Here is a 22,045-nt window from a genome sequence, read left to right as displayed (position 1 = left end):
CCGCATGGGATTTCTCTGTCCACTGGACCAGATTTGGGGCACCCTTTTGGGTGAGGTCAGTCAAGGGAATCTGCCAGTAGCCTTTGATTAAATCCAGTTTCGTAAAAAACTGTCCTGTGCCCAACCACTCCAGGAGTTCATTAATCCAAGGCATGGGGTAGGCATCAAACTGTGACACCTCATTCACCTTGCATTAGTTGACACAGAACCGTATAGATCCATCTGTCTTAACTACATGAACTATGGGGCTACACCACATGACGTGGTTCATTTCTATCACCCCCATTTTCAGCATTTTGGTCAATTCTCTCTGAAAAAAAATGGTCTTTTATGTCCAGGTAACCTGTAGGGCAGTGAACTACCCACCAGACCAGGCTGGCTTTCGAAATGGTGCTCTGTGAGATTCCTACAGCTGGGCAAAACGCTGTTGCAATGCAGCAACATCCGCTCTCTGGGCCTGTGTGAGATGGTTATCACAATTGAGGGAGGCAAGAATGGTGGAATTTCGCACCTCCAGCCCCAACTTATCTCTCTCCTTAACCAGGCTCACCAGAGAAGGGGTTTTAGCCTCTTGCAATGCTTTTAGGAGGTTGAGGTGATAAATCTCACCGTGTGACCACAAAGGGCCCTTGCCATTTGGCAAGTAATTTTGAGCCTGTACAAGTGAGTAATACAAACACTTTATGTCCCAGTGAAAATTGCCTGAGTCTAGTCCATCTGTTGTACAGGACTGCTGACGTTCCTGGGCCTGGAGCAAATTCTAACATGACAACTTCCCCAATGTGTGAAGCTTTGCTCGCAGATCCAGGATGTAGTGAATCTCATTTTTTGGACCTTCGTCCCAGTTTTCCTTAATTAGGTCCAACAGGTGGTAGAAGCTGATCCAAACCGATTTAATGCCCAATAATTCCTTCAGCTCTTTAAGTGTGCGAGACAATGTGCCCTGGTCAGTTAGGCTACGTTCACACTGCAGGTCTTAATGCTCAATTCCGATTTTTTGATTAAATCCGATTTTTTTGTCTGCTTGTTCACACTACAAATAAAATGTGACAGCAAACGCGCTCTAGTGTGAACGCTCAAAGCGGCCCGCATGCGCAAAACAAGGCGTCACACACAACGCGCTCTGTATAGACCCAGAGCAAACAGTATTGTTTGACTGATAGCCCTTAATATAAAGACTTCGGACTTTACGTTTCCCAATTTTTGCTTTAAGTTATTTTATTATTTACATAATAATGTAAATAACCTAATAATTATCCTTATTGTTCTTTTAGAGGAGCGGTGCTTCAAAGGATAGTTGCAGATTTCTGTCAGAATCTGCAGATTATACAGTACAAATAAAATGTTCACGTTTCTCCAATGTTGTCTTCCCAACAGTTTCACTGACATCTACACGGGATGGCCAGGAAGCGTTCACGATGTCTTCTCGGGCGCTTCTCCGGAGCTGATAATTGGCGTCTGTCTTGTGTCAGTGACGTAAAAGACGGATTTAATGTAACATGACCGTTCAAACAGCAGTCGCTTTCTAAAACATCGGATATGTATCGGATTCAGTACCACATACGAAAGTGACCCAGATCGGATTTGAAAATATCAGATTTGTGCCGTTCACACTGTCATACCATGATCGGATATGGGTCGCATAGGGTCAAAAAAGTCGGATTTGATGCGCTTTCGCCTGCAGTGTGAACGTAGCCTAAGTCTCTTTCAAGATACCGACTCGAGAGATGACCTAAAACAGTGCCTGCGCCACACTCTGCAGAAATGTTGCACAGCAGCACTGCTTTGGGATATTGTGTTGCATAATCCACCAGAACTAATACGAAGTGATATGGCCCAATGAGGTCCATGCCAATGTGCTCAAACGGACATTATACTTTCCAGAGTCTTATCATATCCCATATGCCCTGCCATCAGGTTATAATGAGCCACCTGAAAAATAATTTCCCAGGCCCATCGTCCAGTCTCTCTGTGCAGCCTTTCCACGAACTGCGCTAGGGCCACCAGAGCCAGCATCCGTGCACCTCCTTCCAACGGTGCGGGCCACAGCCACCTCGCTGCCATGTTGTGCAGCTTCTGGCTTCCGGCTTCCAGTGCAGTGTTATATTTTTAAGGCTGGCGTGTTTTGTAATGTTAAGTTGGTGGGACCCAAAGTGATATTTTTTTTCATGAGGCCCCAAGTCTCTGGTGGCACCCCTGTATGTTACCAGCCACAATATTGTGTATCTTTCTTTCTGCCTTTGTGCTTTAGAGGCAAACTCAAGTTTGTCCGCTTCTTTATACATGTGATTTCATAAAGTCCATTGCAATAGTTTCAGCAGTCTCCCTCCAAGAATTTAGTGATATCTGTGAGTCCTTTTATTATAGCTAGGATTATTAGTCCATATATTTAGGTGTTTATTATTCTCTCTGATCCATTTAAAAATACAGCAAAAAAACCTAGCCTGAAACAGGCAACCCCTTAAAGGGAGCAGCCAGAAGACAAAGAAAAAAAATTAAGAAGCAAATGAACAGTTAAGGTCCTCATTGAAAAGTAACAGAATACCTTGTAATCTTCTAATTTTAAATGTTATTGGCTTATAAACTAGCCAATAATTCTGACCACTATATTTGTGTTATATAGATCATGAACAACCTTTTGTATATGGAAACAAGCTGATGCCAGGACCCTGACATCAGAATGAAAGGAAGTAATGAATGTTTTGGTTTTTGGAATTATTTTACTTTTTACTGTAAAACTATTTAAATATGTATAAATTATCTGAGCCAGTTTACTTCATCATCATCTCACATGTCCCTAGATTACACTAAAATTTAGCGATCGAAGTGCATTATGAAAATAAAAGCGAATAAGTCTTAACCCAAGCAATTTATGAAAAGCTGTGCATAATAATGTAACCTTTTATTGACCAAGCATCATTTAGGCCGTCTGGACATATTTGGTAATTTTGGCTGTAAAAGGGCCAAAAATCATATTATAAGTGAATTCTTTTGCCCCTTTTTTCAGAATAACCTCAGCTTTCAATATCTGGCAGTCATTTTACATTATTGTATTGTTGTGACAATGGAACAACAGTTAAAAGTGGAAAAAAATAAAAATCTGACTCTGTTTTTTCAGATTTATAGCTAAGTGGAAACTGATATTCAACAGGAACAAAATGTAACACAACATCAACTTTAAATATCAACTATACTAAATATGTACAATAAAGTTTTTGGGCCTAGGTCACTCAGTTTTTTAAATATCCAGGCCTTTTGGGGGCATTGCCACTTCGCCACACTCGTCACTCTGCTCCGTGAGTCATCAATTCTTACATGTGATTGGACCGTCGCAGCTCGTGCTTCCTAATGATGCACCGTAAAGTTTCATAAAGCTCGTTTTCTCGTCTTTTAGTCACCGTTTGAAATGTCTCTCTTGCCCAAATGGTCGAGGAGTTACGGTAGTTCGAAGCGCACATGGTCAAACCTAGGCGGAGTCAAGTTTTCCTTCTGTGTTGAGATAGCAGTATCTGTTGTGATTGGTGTGGGGGTAGGGACAGGCTTAGGGCGTCGGGGGGTTCCCCGGAGGAATCTTCCTTGGGGGGCTCAACCCAGGGTAGCGGTCATGTCCGGTTAGGGGCTCTGTTGGCTCTCAGGTGACTGTTTCCTCGCGGCTGCGTGCAGCGGGGCTAGGGGAGGGTCTGTGCTGACGGACGTGGGTTACTGACCTGGTAGCCTGGCTGCCCCTGGGTGGGTCCGGGATGGGCGTGAGGTTCTGGGGGCGCTCCGTCTCTGGGCTGGGACCCGGACCGGGCCTCGGGGGCTTGGGTCCTGGTTGGTGTGTTGCCGGGGTTGTGGGCGGGTGGGTGCATGGGGGCCCAGCCCTGGAGCAGGGTGCCGCCGGTGCGTCGAGCCACCTGGGGGGCTCTTCAACTGGTGGGGGAGATTGTCACATCTTGCAGGAGCTTTCCTCTCCTCAGGAGCTCCCTCTGCAGGAGGGGGAGATACAGGAGAGGTGGAGGAAGATCTCAGCCTGGGTGTTTATTGTCTTATGTAGTCTGGAAGATGAGTGGATGGTGGGGTGGGTGCAGTTTTCTCTGTGGAGGGGTTGGGTGGACTGTCCCGGGCTCTGTGGGGCCGGGCGGCGCTGCTGCACTGGGCCCCGGTCTGGATGGGCCTGGGCCCCCTTTCCCTGGCGGGTCGCGGAGTATGGGGGTGCCTACTGGGGTCAGCGGGGGAGCTGGCCCCAGGGAGGGGTCACTTGCCCCTCCCTTCCTTCCCTCCCCATCTCCAGCTGCCTCCCTCTTCCCGCTCCACCACAACCACCCACACATGCAGGGCCTTGGAGTAGGGGTATGTCACCAGGGTGCAGAGGAGGCTACCCCCCCCTCTGTCCCCTTCTGGCTGCCTCTGCCTCAATTTTATCCCACAACTTAGACATTCACATTACTCACACTCTCATTACACATACATATAGGATCTTGGGGGTGGGCACGATACACGGAGTCCAAAGTACCATCAGGGTGTACACCCCACCCCTGGCATCGTTGCCCACCTCTCAATTTTAAATACACGTAGACATTGAGGGCTAGCAGGAGGGACCATGCGCTTACCTGCTGCTCTCTGGCAGGTAGCTCCAAGCCCTCCTGGGTTTTAAATGCACCTTAGAACACACATGCATCAACACTACAATGAGCGGGTGGAGGGAGGTTTGGAGTCTTCTCTCACCCCCATTCTCTGCGACCTGCTGGAGCAGGGGGGCTAGGACTAGGAGGAGGAGTTGGCCGTCCGACTGCGGTCTGGAGTGTGGAGCCTTCCTGCTGCTGCGGAGTCGGGGCGGTCTGCCTCCCCCCACCGCAGGGAAAAGGGAAACACCACCTAGGTCTGGGTGCAGTTCCCCCCTCCAGGGGCAAGGGCACCTAGACCCGGTTTGTAGAGTACGCTTGGGGAGTGTGATCGTGTGTACAACCTCTCTTTATGTCTGTCTCCACGTTGGTTGAGTGTGGAGTAAGTGCATATGAGAGCATGAGGGTGGGAATGGATGTTTGTATCTGTGTGTGCCTGTATGTCTGTGTCTATATGTCAGGTTGGGTGTCAGGCGCCACCTCTCTGGGGACATCTCAGGCCCTCCAAGGTTTGGAGGCCTATCTCCCCCTACCACCACTTCCCCTGCCAGTGGCGGACCCCCTCAGACATCGGTGCGTTGGTGGTTCTTTGTGTCCGGGGATGGGCGTCCAGGTACACACCGGCTCACTCCTTGGCGGCCGCTGGGCTCGCTCGGGCCACTTCGGAGGTGGGGTGCCCCCGGCCTCTCGGCCTGGGGCTCGGTCACTCAGGCGCAGCTGGCTGCCGGCGGAGCTCACGGGCGCGTCACTGCAACTCCCCCTGGCTTCTGCTCCGCGGCTGCTGAGTGAGCCCTCATCTGGGACTCTCCTCAGCTCTTTCCGGGACAGTGGCGCAGCTGCCCCTCTGTTGGTCTTCCTTGGTCTCTTGTGTTCTGGGGGCCTCTGGATGTCTGGAGTTTTGATCTCCTCCACACCTGCTTCATGCCCTGGAGGACGGGGCTGTGGCCCCCCCACACCCTCTAGCAGATTATTACATGAAGGAACCTTTTAAAAAACAAAAAAACAAGCGCGTCCATGCTCACAGGTGTACACACGGGTGATCACACCCACAAACTACACCCTTTTTGGCTCCTACCTCAAAGCACACTGTGTTCTGTTGATCTTATGTGCTGCACAATAATGTTTAACATTTAGTATTTACTGTCATATTCCCATATATCATTGTGATGTTGTTTATTCTATTACTCTTGTTCTCTTCTGCTTGTTTTCTTTTTTTCTTTCTCAGCAGGTGATCCAGGTGATTGATATATGCATTTTTTTTTCTCTGCCCGTTCTGTTGGTTTTTGTCTTTTGCCCTTCTCCCCCGTACCTCTTCTCAGCTGTTTCTCTTTCCCTCTTTCTTTCTCCCCTTCTTTCCCCCAGTCAAGTCTGTCCCGTATTCAGTAAGTGAAAATAAAATAAACAATAAAAGGTGAATCAAATGGACCATTACGGCAAGGCTGGGATGGTCAGTTTGGTAAAGTAAATCCGTTGGGCATCTTTCTTTGCCTTTTGCCATCAGAATTGTTGTCTAAAGAGCCAAACGGGACAGGCCAAAAAAAAAAAAAAAAAAAAAGAGATAGCAGTATCTTGTGAACCCTTTGTGCTACCGTAATACACCAAATATCCCTGTAAAGTGCAGCTTCTCTTCTTTTCAAAACCGTTCCCATTTTCACTCTAGCGCAATCGATGACGGAGTTACAGTTGTTTAAAGAGCACTTGTAAAGCGGGCCCATGGTAACCAGTACTGTTGATGGTTCAAGGCTGTAAGTGCAGTGCCAAAAGTCTTTGTCCTAAAACATTTCTTATAAATGCTGCCTCTGCAAACACAGTTCTTCAAACTACTAATGACTTCCGAGGGGGCCAGCAAACACCTCGTCAGCTCCTCAATGGGTCCTCCACGGTCACTTGCCATGGTCTTATCATCACCCCAACACAGCCTGGATTATATTGCCCAGTGGCTGCTGGGAGTTCTGCTAATCTGACTACTCATTAACATTTAACAAAAATTCTGCCAGGGGACACAATAACAGAGAATTAATTCTGAGACGCTAGAGATCATCTCTTTCTGCACTGCATCTTGATTGGTTGAAGCCACCATTGTCATTGTTTGGCCCACTGACTGGCCAATCTAATGCAGCATTTCTTCTGCTGCATCAAATGAGCTGAACCTGCCATTTAGAGTAAAGGAACAATCTTGACTTACTAGATAGTTGAAGTTCAGTGTGACGTTTTTGCAGTCTGTTGATGATTTAAGGTGCCATCTGCTGCACATGGAGGTGTTTGCTCATTGTGTTTTATCAGGTCCAAAGTCAACCCAGTTGTTTACTGGGACATTTTAGAGCTCTTCGTGATTTCATCCAGTGACTTTGACACTCAGTGTCAAAAGTACAACCAAATGTTTTGCTAAATATCTTATAGGGAGAAGAATTTAAATTATCCATCCAACCCACCTGACCTAAGACAATTTAGTTTTTGGATCATATTTAATAGACCACAGGTGTGTGAGGTTGTAAATATTTTCCTAACAAATTTAAATACACAAGAACCAAGTTAGTAGGATAGCCAACAGGAAACCAGTGATTTGTGGAATTATTTTTGTGACACTGCACAATCATAACTTTATATTTTTGTATTGTCTCAGTTTTTTCTGGGTGGTGCACTAGAAAATCTCTGTGCACTCAACTCACATCCAGTTACGGAAGAGCCTGTGCTGTTTGTCTAGCTTATAAAGTTTTTGTGAAGATTATTCGATCACTTTGCAAATGGTTAGAGTGATGTACTGTTTTTGGGGTTTATGATGTTTCCATAAAGCTGAACTTGGTTAAAACTTTCTACACTTAGCTGTAACAGCAGCTAAAAACAGCAGGTAATTTATTCAGCATCGAACCGGGGTGCAATGATTAGCTGGACAAAACCCTTAAATCGGTTTGTGTTGCCAGTTTCTCTGACTTGAGACAATTGGTGTCTTCGAAAAGTACCTCTTATCTCCTGTTTGTAAGATGGGAAAGTTGAGAGAGTAAAAGAGAAGAGAAGGCAAACAGGACAGTTATGCATTCAGAAATGGAACAACGTTACACTACAGGGAGTGCAGAATTATTAGGCAAGTTGTATTTTTGAGGAATAATTTTATTATTGAACAACAACCATGTTCTCAATGAACCCAAAAAACTCATTAATATCAAAGCTGAATGTTTGTGGAAGTAGTTTTTAGTTTTAGCTATTTTAGGGGGATATCTGTGTGTGCAGGTGACTATTACTGTGCATAATTATTAGGCAACTTAACAAAAAACAAATATATACCCATTTCAATTATTTATTTTTACCAGTGAAACCAATATAACATCTCCACATTCACAAATATACATTTCTGACATTCAAAAACAAAACAAAAACAAATCAGCGACCAATATAGCCACCTTTCTTTGAAAGGACACTCAAAAGCCTGCCATCCATGGATTCTGTCAGTGTTTTGATCTGTTCACCATCAACATTGCGTGCAGCAGCAACCACAGCCTCCCAGACACTGTTCAGAGAGGTGTACTGTTTTCCCTCCTTGTAAATCTCACATTTGATGATGGACCACAGGTTCTCAATGGGGTTCAGATCAGGTGAACAAGGTGGCCATGTCATTAGTTTTTCTTCTTTTATACCCTTTCTTGCCAGCCACGCTGTGGAGTACTTGGACGCGTGTGATGTCCTGCATGAAAATCATGTTTTTCTTGTTTTCTTCCTGTACCACTGCTTGAAGAAGGTGTCTTCCAGAAACTGGCAGTAGGACTGGGAGTTGAGCTTGACTCCATCCTCAACCCGAAAAGGCCCCACAAGCTCATCTTTGATGATACCAGCCCAAACCAGTACTCCACCTCCACCTTGCTGGCATCTGAGTCGGACTGGAGCTCTCTGCCCTTTACCAATCCAGCCACGGGCCCATCCATCTGGCCCATCAAGACTCACTCTCATTTCATCAGTCCATAAAACCTTAGAAAAATCAGTCTTGAGATATTTCTTGGCCCAGTCTTGACGTTTCAGCTTGTGTGTCTTGTTCAGTGGTGGTCGTCTTTCAGCCTTTCTTACCTTGGCCATGTGTTTGAGTACTGCACACCTTGTGCTTTTGGGCACTCCAGTGATGTTGCAGCTCTGAAATATGGCCAAACTGGTGGCAAGTGGCATCTTGGCAGCTGCACGCTTGACTTTTCTCAGTTCATGGGCAGTTATTTTGCGCCTTGGTTGTTCCACACGCTTCTTGCGACCCTGTTGACTATTTTGAATGAAACGCTTGATTGTTCGATGATCACGCTTCAGAAGCTTTGCAATTTTGAGACTGCTGCATCTCTCTGCAAGATATCTCACTATTTTTGACTTTTCTGAGTCTGTCAAGTCCTTCTTTTGACCCATTTTGCCAAAGGAAAGGACGTTGCCTAATAATTATGCACACCTGATATAGGGTGTTGATGTCATTAGACCACACCCCTTCTCATTACAGAGATGCACATCACCTAATATGCTTAATTGGTAGTAGGCTTTCGAGCCTATACAGCTTGGAGTAAGACAACATGCATGAAGAGGATGATGTGGACAAAATACTCATTTGCCTAATAATTCTGCACTCCCTGTAGTCTCCTTAACATTGTGACACCGGCTGCCTACCATATTGAAACTACAATGGACAAAAACACACGTCTTAATTCATGACATGTTCCAGACTTGTTTTATGCAGGTTGTTAAACAGGAACAGCCTTTTTAAAAAATATCCCTTCATGAAAAAGTTTGGAATTTTAATTTGTGTGTATTTTGCTTTCAGGAGAAGAATTTAAATCAGTGATCTAAATGTGATTTGAAAGGTTTCTGCCATGCAATTTACTGAAAATGGAAAGAAATCAGAACTGAAGAAGAAGTAAAAGAACTGTTTTTAGGAGGGGAAGATCAGATAAATTGAGTAATCGGTACTTTGGATGAGTCAAAGCTTTGAGCACAGTGCCAAAACTCTCTTCCAAAAACTTTACTCCCCTCCTCGTCACAGATCTGCAAATACCTGTTTATGCCACACACTAGTTTGTTCTTGTTTCTGTGCCAAAACCGCCCCTTCTCTATTTTTGTTTGCCAACTTCTCTCAAAAGGCAACTTGCGCATCTGCTGGGTCCAGAAGCCACCACCAATATTCGATGGGGCATTCCCCAAACTGCATCCTCTGGCCTAACTTGTTGAGTCATTATCAAAAAACCTCTGTCATTCATATTTGGGTTTGATATCCTTGCCAGTGAATTGTATTTAGTCTGAAGCATTTGTAAATTGACAATCTGGCATTCATAATAAAGTCTGAAGATTAGACAGATTACAGGAGTTTCGCAGAAGAAAACAAAAACAGGTCAGTGGAAGAAGGTTGCATAATGACTTTCTATTTAAATGAAGAAAAAAAAAAGATTTTTCACAATATTCACATTTTTAAAAATATGCTAGTATTTCTGAGTCTGTTTCTCTTCTGTTTTATTCATAAAAGAAGCTCTGGCACTCCTTGCTTGTTTCAGGCCTTCACTACTTATGTTTGCACCCATTTAAGCTATTCACTGGAATTGAACAACTTGAATTGCAATAAATAAATGGAGAAATTGGGGCGTTCTAGAGTTTTTGACTGGTAGCATATGTGTTGGGGCAGTTTATCATAACAGACATAAAACTAGGGGTGGGTTTTGATAATCGATTTTCCAATTAAAATCGATTTTAGCTTGAATAAAGCAATATCGATTCATTAAGTCCTGAATTGATTTTCAAATATAAATGTATTTTGCCAGAAACGCCAGAATCTCAGGTTAAACCCTCATGAATTCAACAACCAACAAACAGTTAAAAGAGTAAATGAGAGCAGGTAAACAGATTCCGCAAAAAAACGTAAACACAAAGCACTAACCCAACGCATCGTAATCTGTGAGATTTCGTTTTTTCTCAACTGACGGGCAGTGTTGGTCAAGTTACTTAAAAAAAGTAATTAGTAACTAATTACTGATTACTTCCCCAAAAAGTAATCCCGTTACTTTACTGATTGTTATTTTCAAAAGTAATTAATTACTTAGTTACTTAGTTTTTAAAAACACGATTTACAACCTGAATAGGTGATAAAGCGATAGATCTTTCAGCCCAATTCTACTTTTTCTACATAATCCATCATACAAAATGTAATCAAATGGAAAAGTCCCTTTTTAAAACTTGTTTTATTAGTTTTAATCTTTTAACTTTATGCATCAAGCAAAAATTTAATTATCTGCAACATTCTCTGACTAGAAGAAATTTGTTTAATATTTAAACCTATTTTCTACACATTCCAGCACATAAAATAAAATATTTTTTGTGTTTACACTCAGTCTTTCAAATAGATGCAAGTAAAACACAGCAGAAAATAAATAAAGTCAAAGACTCAGCGGTCCTTTTGCTCTATTTTCACCTGTAACGCAGGAGCAGGGTAGGCGGAGGTTTACTCTGGTGCAGGTGTGCCGTGGCAGTCAGTGGAAGAATCCGCGAGTTTTTCTGTGAGTTTCCCATTACGTCGTTGCGCACTCGGTGCTTGCTCGGAAGTTTAGGGGGGTTTTTTCGCTGTAAAAAGAAGTTTTCTTCCCACGCACGGCGGACACTAATGTTTTTGTCACTTTTTATGGAATCAAACTTAAAGTAAGGTCAGTACTTCCACACTTTAAACGCTGCAAGCTCATATTCTCTCCCGTACTTGATATATTATCCATTGTTGATCTGCACACAGCTGTTGTCATGAACATCGCACTTGCTTATGTCACTGTCATGAGACATTCTCACAAAAATCACGGTTTTAGTAACGCAGTAACGCAGCGTTCCTACGGGAAAGTAAAGGTAATCTAATTGCTGTTTTTGCAATAGTAATCCCTTACTTTACTCATTACTTGAAAAAAGTAATCTGATTACAGTAACGCGTTACTGCCCATCTCTGCTGACGGGACGTACACAGACACGCCGTCGGGGCTCAAAGCCGACAACTCACAGATTCTCTTGCTGCAGGTTTCATCACCCTCCAAACCAAAACCAGCAGCAAAAGAAGATCAAAACTACACTTCACATTTTGCTTCACATAAACATAGTCATTAATTCCCTTACTTTTGCTGTTTTGCTTTCACCACAATAAAAATCACATTTCCTGCACAGCTCTTTCTTTCTCTTTTAGTGTGTACTTCCAGAACAGTTTCCCCATCTCAAATCTCAGTTTTTGGCATTATTCGTTTGCTTATTACCCACCATTGTTTACAGCGCATTCGGTTGGAATTGAATACATTCTAGAAATCAGTGACAATACCCAGCCCTACATAAAACATGCATCATACAGTGTTGGGAAGGTTACTTTTAAAATGTATTCCATTACAGAATACAGAATACATGCCCCAAAATGTATTCTGTAACCTATTCCGTTACGTTACTCAATGACAGTAACGTATTCTGAATACTTTGGATTACTTAATATATTGTGGCGAGTTCAGACAAAGAGGAGACGGAGGTATCGTTTGGTCTTGCTTCCCGTGAGCTAGCCAGGGAGCACAGCCGTTTATTAAATTTGCAGAAGAACACACTGCTACTAGCTAACTGCTCAGCACGGCAACCACAACACACATAGGGCGCCCTCTGACCCCGGAAGGACACACCGTCGCAGCGAGAGGGCGTCACCCGTCACCATGGCAACATACACAAAACATAACTGTACAAGCAGAACCCCGAACAGCCCTGACCCGCTACAATATTATCATGCTTTTTACAACAACGTGAATGTACTATTGCTGTGTGATTTATTACTATTACTGAAGGTCCGCGACTCCGAACTGTAGTAAAGGGACCTTTGACTAATGCTGGGCTCACACTGTGCGATTTTTGGCCCATTTTGAGCCGATTTTTGAGTCGTGCGATCGTTTTGGCGATCGGCCCGATTTTGGCCTTCATCGTGCGTCGTGCATCGTGTAGTATACGTGGGGTAACGAGAAGCGATTGACACCTCACGACCAGCTCCCGATCATCAATCGCTTGGTCGTGAGGGTGTCACCGCAGTTTGCCACACTGCGCACGCGCAAACACAAATGTCAGCGAAAAAGACGGCGTAGCACGGCAGTGCAGCGTGTGATCTGGACACAAGCGATGGAGGCACAACCTGTAGAACCATCCGAGCCCTTTCGATGTGGCCTCACAAAATTATCACGACCACAACAACCGTGAAAATAGTTGGATCGACACTGCTGCTCAATCACAGCTGCCTGACCAATGTTTTTCATTAGCAATTTAGCAAAGTTGATGGTGGTGGTGTGTCTGTGTGAGTGAAAGACGGAGAGGGAGAGCGAGCTGTTATGGTAAGGACTAACTCAAGAGTTCATGCAGCACCCTCTGGTGGTTGTGCCGTGTGTATTGTATGTTGCAGTTTGGCAATAAAGGGAGTCGCCACGATAAGACAGAGCTGTCCCAGTGTCGTTTATGGCGTTGCTATTAAAGTCACGAGAGCTACCAAAACATGGTGTCAGAAGTGCTCGGGAGAGAAGAAGAACATAACGGAACACGGAAACTTCCTCACCGGAGAGAACTCGCCCTGCAAGGTTGCAATAACAGCCACAGTAAGAGCTAAGCTAACAAATTAGCAAGAAGCGCTAACTAGCATCTCGCGACTAGCAACATGGCGGCCGCACCAGCAGCCTTTCAAGTATCACCGCCGTCGAAGTTTGATTTTTCAAAGCCGGAAGAGTGGCCGAAATGGATCCGACGCTTCGACAGGTTCAGGATAGCATCCGGACTCGAGCTACAATCGGACGAAAACCAGGTTAACACTCTGATATATACAATGGGCGATGAAGCTGAAGACGTGATCACCTCGTTGAACCTGACCGAAGAGGAGGCGAGTGAGTACCACACTCTCAAAGACAAACTCGAGGCACACTTTGTAGTCAGAAGAAATGTTATCTTTGAACGTGCAAAGTTCAACCAAAGGCAGCAAGAAGCAGGAGAGACTGCAGACGGGTTTATTACATCCCTATATGCCTTGGCTGAGCATTGTGGCTACGGGGCGCTGCACAGTGAAATGATAAGAGACAGACTCGTTGTCGGAATAAGAGACAAGAGACTCTCGGAGCAACTACAAATGGATGTGGAGCTCACATTAGAAAAAGCAGTGATACGGATTCGCCAAAGTGAACTTGTTAAGAAACAACAGGATCTTCTTAAAAACAACTTCAAGCAGGAGAATCTTTGCAACGTGGACATCGTTAAAGCAAAAACGAAACACTTCAAACCACGAAAGACTGTACCACAAACCACGGAGAGGAATGTGAAAAGCCAATGCAACCGATGTGGAAAGACACCCTTTCACAGCAAACACCAGTGCCCAGCCAGAGAGGTACTCTGCAATCAGTGCAAAAAGAAAGGTCACTACGCAAGAGTATGTAGGTCTGGGGCAGTGGGAGAAATACGTGCAGTGGGTGGTAACAGAGAAGAAAGAGAAATAGCATTTCTGGGAACGGTAGCCTCAGATAGAACAGAGGATGCGTGGTTGACTAAAGTAAAAGTTAACAATGCAGACTGCTGGCTAAAAATTGATACAGGAGCGGACGTAACCGTCTTGCCTGAAAAAGAGTACAACACTCTAGCACAAAAACCGCAGCTGCAACCCACAGATCTGAAACTATATGGGGTGGGAATGTCTCCATTAACAGTTAGAGGGAAATTTACTGCTAACTTGAGCACTCCAAGCAAAGCTACAGTACAGCCTGTGTATGTAGTAGCAGACCTGACACAAGGATTACTAAGCCGCATAGCGAGCGTAGCACTCGGGTTAGTGGCTAGAATAGAAACTGTGTCACTCACTTCAGTAGAAACAGTGAAGCAGCAGTTTCCAACACTATTCAGTGGGTTAGGCCGGATGGCGGGGGAATACAAAATTGAGCTTAAAGCAGACGCCAAACCGTTTGCCCTGTCAACTCCAAGAAGAGTCCCGCTTCCCCTGTTACCCAAAGTCAAAAGAGAGCTTGCTCGGATGGAAGAGTTAGGTGTAATCTCCAGAGTAGAGCAGCCTACCGACTGGTGTGCAGGAATGGTTCCAGTACCTAAACCAAACAGAGATGAAGTGCGTGTGTGCGTGGACTTGACCAAACTAAATAATTCTGTGAAAAGAGAAAGACACATGTTGCCATCAGTTGAGCACACCCTAGGACAGCTAGAGGGCGCAAAGTTGTTCTCAAAACTCGACGCTAACTCAGGGTTTTGGCAAATACCTTTGTCCAAACAGTCAGCTCTTCTCACAACCTTCATCACGCCATTCGGAAGGTTCTGTTTTAATAGACTTTGTTTTGGCATATCTTCGGCCCCCGAACACTTCCAAAAACGAATGTCTCAGCTTTTAGAGGGGCTGGAAGGAGTCGTCTGCCAGATGGATGACATTCTGGTTTATGCTGACACACAAATCCAGCACGACAAGAGACTGATCGCAGTCCTGGAACGGCTCACAAAAGCTGGGGTGACATTGAAAAGTGAGAAGTGTGAGTTTGCAAAGACCTCAATCAAGTTCCTCGGACAGATCATCGATGCTGCAGGAGTCAAAGCAGACCCGGAGAAAGTGAAAGCAGTCAGCAACATGGAAGCGCCCACGGATGTGGGTGGAGTGAGACGATTCCTAGGAATGGTTAATCATCTAGGCAAGTACCTTCCCCACTTAGCAGAGAAAACACAACCGTTGAGAGAACTACTCAGTACCAAAAACATGTGGTGTTGGAGTGAGGCTCAACAAACAGCATTTGACAACATTAAGGCAGAACTGAGTAAACCACCGAACTTGGCACTCTACAACCCCAAAGCACAAACAACAGTATCAGCTGATGCATCCTCCTATGGACTAGGAGCGGTGCTACTTCAGAAACAAGAGGATGACGCAACCAAACCAGTGGCCTTCGCTTCAAGAGCATTAACCCCCACGGAACAGAGGTACGCTCAAATAGAGAAGGAAGCGTTAGCCATAACCTGGGCATGTGAGCGATTCTCTGATTTTCTTATAGGCATTGAGTTCCATGTTGAGACAGATCACAAGCCTTTAGTACCACTTTTGGGCTCCAAGAACTTAGACGAACTGCCACCACGAGTACAAAGACTGAGAATGAGATTAATGAGGTACTCTTTCACCATCTCACATGTCCCAGGCAAACACATCGCAACTGCAGACGTGCTGTCCAGAGCACCAGAAAAAACTGTTTGTGACGAGACATTAAGAGACGAAATGAACCTGTATGCACATCAGGTGATCTCAGGTCTTCCTGCAACAGAGGAGAGACTACAACAAATAAGAGAGCAGCAAGACAAAGACGAAACACTAAAACAAATCAAACTCTACTGCAAGAATGGCTGGCCGGACAAACTCAAAATACCAGGTCCATGTTTCCCATACCACCAGCATGCAGGGGACCTGACTGTTGAAGATGAACTTCTCCTAAAAGGTATGCGTATAGTTATCCCAAAAATATTACAAAAAGATGTTTTGACACGACTGCACACAGGTCACCAGGGCATTGTAAAGTCCAGGGAACGAGCCAAGCAGTCGGTATGGTGGCCAGGACTGAGCTCTCAACTACAACAGCTGGTAGCAGAATGTGAGACGTGTGCAAAGGTGAGACAGCAACCCAGAGAAACACTCATGCCAACTGAGTTTCCTACACGGCCGTGGGAGTTAGTTGGTGCTGATCTTTTTGAGTGGAGTAACAGCCAGTATTTGGTTGCAGTGGACTATTTCTCACGATACATAGAAATAGCTAAGCTGTCCTCTACCACATCAGCAGCAGTGATTGACCACTTAAAGTCCATATTCGCACGCCACGGCATTCCAACAGAGTTAAGGTCGGATAACGGTCCACAATTCTCCTCAGAACATTTCCAAAAGTTTGCTTCAGGGTGGGGCTTTGCCCACACCACTTCCAGCCCGAGATTCCCTCAGAGCAATGGTGAGGCTGAAAGAGCAGTGAGAACAGTAAAGAGCCTTCTACAGAAAGAAGGAGACCCATATCTTGCTCTCATGGCATATCGCGCCACACCACTTGCCAATGGACATAGCCCTGCAGAGCTTCTGATGGGGAGGAAACTTCGTACCACAGTTCCCATACTTCCATCCTGCCTCAACCCAGGCTGGACAAACATCACTAAACTGAGAGAGAGAGAGAAGGGAAGGAGAGAGAAAAACAGTGGAAATGGTTCAACAACAGACACAGAGCACAAGACCTCACAGGACTACACCCAGGAGATCAAGTCTGGATAACAGACATGAAAACAAATGGAACTATATCAGGCAGAGCAGAGACGCCGCGTTCTTACCTTGTTGAGACCCCGAGAGGACTTCTACGTCGAAACAGGAGCCATCTCATCACACTAAAAGAGACCAAGACGGAACCGACAGAACAGCAGATCCCTGTCATACCAGAAGACAGCAGCAGCCCGGTTTCGAACCAGGCACAGCAGTGTCTTACACCACCGAATGACCGGATTACTGAGAAAAGATATCCCACCAGAGACAGAAACCCACCGAGGTACCTTAAAGACTTTGAAGTAGGTAGTAGGTACTCTCGAGCACCTGAGTGACCAGCCAGGGGCAGAATAATCCCCTCACTCAGCGGAAGGATTGGGAAGTCTACCCCACCTTCATAGTTGGATAAGTTCACACAGTTAAATAAAATAATTGTTATAAAGTGGAAACAATAAATGTCCGTTACAGAATAAAAGTTAACGTAACAGCATTGAAATATTCAGCTACAAGTTAAGTTGCAGTGAATGTAGTGTTGACATAAATGTGGATTAGCACAGGAAACATTATGGTTATAATGTACTCAGAAAGGGGGATGTTATGGTAAGGACTAACTCAAGAGTTCATGCAGCACCCTCTGGTGGTTGTGCCGTGTGTATTGTATGTTGCAGTTTGGCAATAAAGGGAGTCGCCACGATAAGACAGAGCTGTCCCAGTGTCGTTTATGGCGTTGCTATTAAAGTCACGAGAGCTACCAAAACACGAGCGACAGAATTTCTGTTATAACCTTCATTTTTATGGACGCACAGTGTGAGCACTCAGGTCGCATCAGAGCATCGGGCCGTATAGTGTGAGACCCTGCATCGTGACCTATGAACTTCTAACCCCTGCGAGTCAATCGTACAGTTTGAGCAGGAGCTGAATCGCGCGACTGAAAAAATCGCACAGTGTAAGCCCAGCATAATACGGCGGGGTCCCTGTCGGCTGGTAGCCGAAAAATAGCTCTACTTTGTTGTGTGGGTCAACTTTTCTTGCGACAGACAGAGAGAGGCGTTGAAAGGCTGCTCCAACGGAACTTGTTGTTTTCGGAGGAAAACACGAACACAGTGTACAGTCGAGTCTTAATAGCTTACTTACAACTGGGCTCGTCAGGCACTCTTCTTGGCTGCAGTGGTTATTATTATATTTACATGCTTCCAGCTCCCGTTTTTGCTCGATGACTGCTCGTACCTTTCCACTCCCCTTTTTCTCCCTCCTAGCGCTCACAGACACATAACGTGTATGGCAGTCCATTCTCCCAGCAGCACGGACTACACTGAACATGATGCTACATTCTTTAGAGCTATGCTTGTAGCATTCTGCCTGTTAGCTTAGCACAACAACAACAACAACGAAAAGGCGCTCTCTCACCCAGGAAACACACAGTCGCAGAGAGAGAGAGCGTCGCCCTGTAACCATGGCAACCGTAACGCTGCCGCCTGGAACAACAGAACGTAGCTGTCAAACAAAACCCAAACAGTCCTGACCCGCGACAAAATGAAACAGGAAAGTACCCCAGTGTATTCCATTTATTTCAACAAAGTAACTGTATTCTGAATACCACCTTTTTAAACGGTAACTGTAACGGAATACAGTTACTCATATTTTGTATTCTAAATACATAACGGCGGTACATGTATTCCGTTACTCCCCAACACTGGCATCATAGGAAGTTCAGAAAGAGAACCAGGGGCAGGAAGGACCACAGGTCACTTATTTAGCCAGCCTAACCACTGAAGAAGCACAGGCAATAGAAACAGGTAAATCTGATTGTATAGAACACCCAACTCTGGGGACCAAACAACAAACAAAACCACTGATGCAGTTGGGTTGGTTTGTGTAATTGACGTATTTGGGACGAACCCAAATCTGAGGGAGGGACTCTGTAAAACTTTAAGTCTATTGTACCCTGCAATCGAGCGCACTGACATGCCTAGCTAGGTTGTGGTGTACAAAGGGTTAGGGTGAGGGTTTGGGGGAACACTCACAGTGGGTTTGGTGCAAGCAAAGAGAAGCAATGGATTAGAGGGGTCATTTGATCCCGCAGTGTAGATAGTATTGGAGTATAGATGCTATTGGAGTACCCAGTGGGATGCCTGATGAGTTTAAAGCAAGAAATCATATAGTTGCCGGGTTTGAATCACTTTTCTGGTAACAATCAAAAAAAACAAACAAAAAAAAAAAAACGTAGATTGGCTTAATTACTCGTACTATAATCAGCAGAGATTCTTAAATTGCACAAGGGATGACCTGAAGGGGCTCTTTGAGCTGTTCCAGCCCACCTCACTGATGGCGTGGCAAAATAGAATGGCTTTAGACATGCTTTCAGCTGAAAGGGGGGGCTTTTGAGGATTACTGTTGCACATACATTCCAAATAACACTGCAGCCAATGGAAGCATAACAAAAGCTCTTGCCGGTCTGGCCTTGCTGTCGGAAGAATTGGCAGAGAATTCTGGGAGAAACGACTGATTGGATGCAGAGTTATTTTGGAAAGTATAAGGAGTTAGTCATGATTATAATGATTTCTATGGCTTTCTTTGCTGTATACCCTGCATTAGAATTAATTTATTAATTGATAATCATTAATTGATTACTCATTACAGCACTAACTAAAGAAAATTCTCCACCCCCAGTGTGTGTGTGTTTGTGTGTGAGAGGAGATAGTCAGGCAGCGATAGGAGAAGGCAGGTTTCCATCCCTAGGTGAAGCTGCACCCAAGATGGAGGAGAAGAAGAGCGCCAAGAAGTTGGGACAAGCTTGAGCGCCTATAAGCAGGGCTAAGTCTAAACCATGGCCGTCCCCAACTGCTTTTTGTCCAATCAGATAATAGCACATTTTTCATATTTAAGAATGCGAACGGCTAAGTTAGGACACACTCTTCCCAAGGTTGGCTGCAGGTTACTGAAAAGGAAGTACCCTCTATAATATCAAAACCAACCTGGATTACTTACAGGAATGCAAGGGTTCTTTTGTCATGAGTTTAGAGGGTAAGGAGCAAGCATCCAAATACAGGATGCAAAGGGAGGCAGAAAAATACAAAACCGAAAAGTATAAACTGAGAAAGAAAACATAAAAACTGGACAACATACTAACACAAAAACAGTGGGATGAGGAGAACAGTGAAAGGACAAGGGGAGGCAGTGATAATGTATATACACAGAAGGGTAATTTTGGGAAGTGGAGACAGCTGGGGTGAATGAAACCGTTCAAGTAAAGCACAGGGTACGACATAAAGGCAGCAAGACTAAAAGAAAAGCACAAAAACACTGACTTTCTAGGTAAAAGAGTGAGTGTGATAACAAACAGGGAAGACAGACACAGAAATGAATGAACTTAATACAACGGACTTGACACAGGAGGAAGGAACACTAGGGTGGGAATTAAACTCTACAGTAATTTAAAAGTTCGAACAAGACTGAATAGACTAAAAAATGCGAATACAAGAAGTAATATAAGCATTACGCAAACCTGGAAAATCATAGACTATTTAAATCATAGATGTCAAATTTGGCCCGCAGCCTAATTACATTTGGCCCGCGAAGCCATACCAAATTACTATTAGAGCTGGCCTACTGGTATTATACAGCTAATATATATATTGTTTAGTATTAAGCTTTGCTTGTTCCATATTCAGTTTTCCAGCAAAACTTATTTGAGTCCATAAGAAAAGATTCATTCTTATATCTGGAGGAAGATTTTTTTTTTTTCAATAAATATTAATGTTAGCCCGCGACTTTGTTCCAGTTTTGAATTTCGGCCCACTGTGTATTTGAGTTTGACACCCCTGATTTAAATAAACCAAATTAGAAAGTCCAAAAACTCATGCGTGTGTTTTGCCAGGCTTTAGAAACAGCCACTGAGTTGTCAATCACCAGGCTGACCCTTCACCCCGACTTCTCTGGGTGGACTCTCAACAGCTGTTCATCTGCTCCTTTCTTGTCATTGTGTCCTCTTTTCATTCAGTAAGAGAAGGTCTGAGCTGCTCAACCATTTCCATAATCTCCATTAAACACTTCAAATCGGTGCTTTAAGAGCGCTGCCATCTGCATAATCCCATTAACTCTGGAGCTGCAGCACCACAGCCAAGACAACGCCACTGCAGCCAGTAGGAGCTCCAGCTCAGGTGGAAGGAAAAAATAGAATAGAAAAGGCAGATTTAGTTAGTGTCAGGTTTTTGAATGAATAAAAGACAAGCAAAGGAGAAGCCTGACAGTTTAAGGCGGCAATGGAGGCTGAGCCAAATCTGCTCAAAGGAGACAAAATAAAAATCTTTTTAATCGGAAAACCTCATCCTGATGTAAATCCGTTGGTGCTCCCCCTCTGTCTAGGGAAAAGTCCACTTACACAGTTTCCTATCTCTGCTTTCTCACCTACTCTGATGAATGAGAAGGAAAAACAGATTCAGATTCTGATGACAAGGAAAATAGGTCAGATTTAATTCGGACTAAAATCTGGGTGTTTCACCGCTGTGCTGACACCCATTAAAACAAACAAACAAACAAAAAAAAACCTGTCTGATCAAACAACTCCACTGGAGTCCGAGCAAATCTGAAAAGGAAAAAACAAACAAACAAACAAAAAAACAAAACAAAACCCTGACCTGTCAACAAAGCCAAAATAAGTTTAACGTTTTCTCCAAAAGACAGCAGAGGGTAAAGATCCTGGAGAGGCCTGAGCGCCCAGAAACAAACAAAATAAATCATCTATCAGTTTAGTGATTAATAAACCACAGATGCATCCAGAGGAAACACTAATGAACCACACTGATCAAAAATAACTAGTTCTTTTTGCAGCTTCTTAAGTTTAACAGAAGTCAATAATACGTCAAGTACTGCCTTTCTTTTTTTTAAATATATGACTTTTTTTTCAGGAAACAACTTCACACACTCTAGAAAAACTTCCAACTATCAACAAAAAACTATTAAAACATGTTTGTTGCATTTACCACTAATAGATAATTATGGGATGCATCCACGTATCTCTATAGTGTCTAAAAAAAAAAATCCAGACTTTTTGTTTAAACATTAAAACTTTTTCTCAGATTATAAATACTAAGTGTTCCTGCTGTGCATCTAGAAGCAGACACTATATTCAAAGTTTTACATTAACTGGTTTCATAAAGCACCTTAAAACATCTGCTGGTGTAACTGGCAGTTT

At 44.1% G+C, this 22,045-nt stretch overlaps 1 protein-coding gene and 1 long non-coding RNA gene across 2 annotated transcripts in view; both read right to left on the bottom strand.

Annotated features, from left to right (window-relative positions):
- LOC113008784 (ephrin-A2-like) overlaps window positions 1–22,045 on the bottom strand; it is a 69,493-nt gene that overhangs the window by 23,488 nt on the left and 23,960 nt on the right. The window lies entirely within an intron of this gene.
- On the bottom strand, window positions 13,030–15,305 carry LOC145421322 (uncharacterized). Its single transcript, XR_013902660.1, has 2 exons — window positions 14,843–15,305; window positions 13,030–14,731 (listed from the first exon to the last, which is right to left on the bottom strand). It is a non-coding gene; the product is annotated as an uncharacterized LOC145421322 (long non-coding RNA).

The sequence above is a fragment of the Astatotilapia calliptera genome, chromosome 17, assembly GCF_964374335.1.
Source record: "Astatotilapia calliptera chromosome 17, fAstCal68.1, whole genome shotgun sequence".
Lineage (NCBI taxonomy): Eukaryota > Metazoa > Chordata > Actinopteri > Cichliformes > Cichlidae > Astatotilapia > Astatotilapia calliptera.
This window is presented reverse-complemented; position numbering and strand designations above follow the sequence as displayed.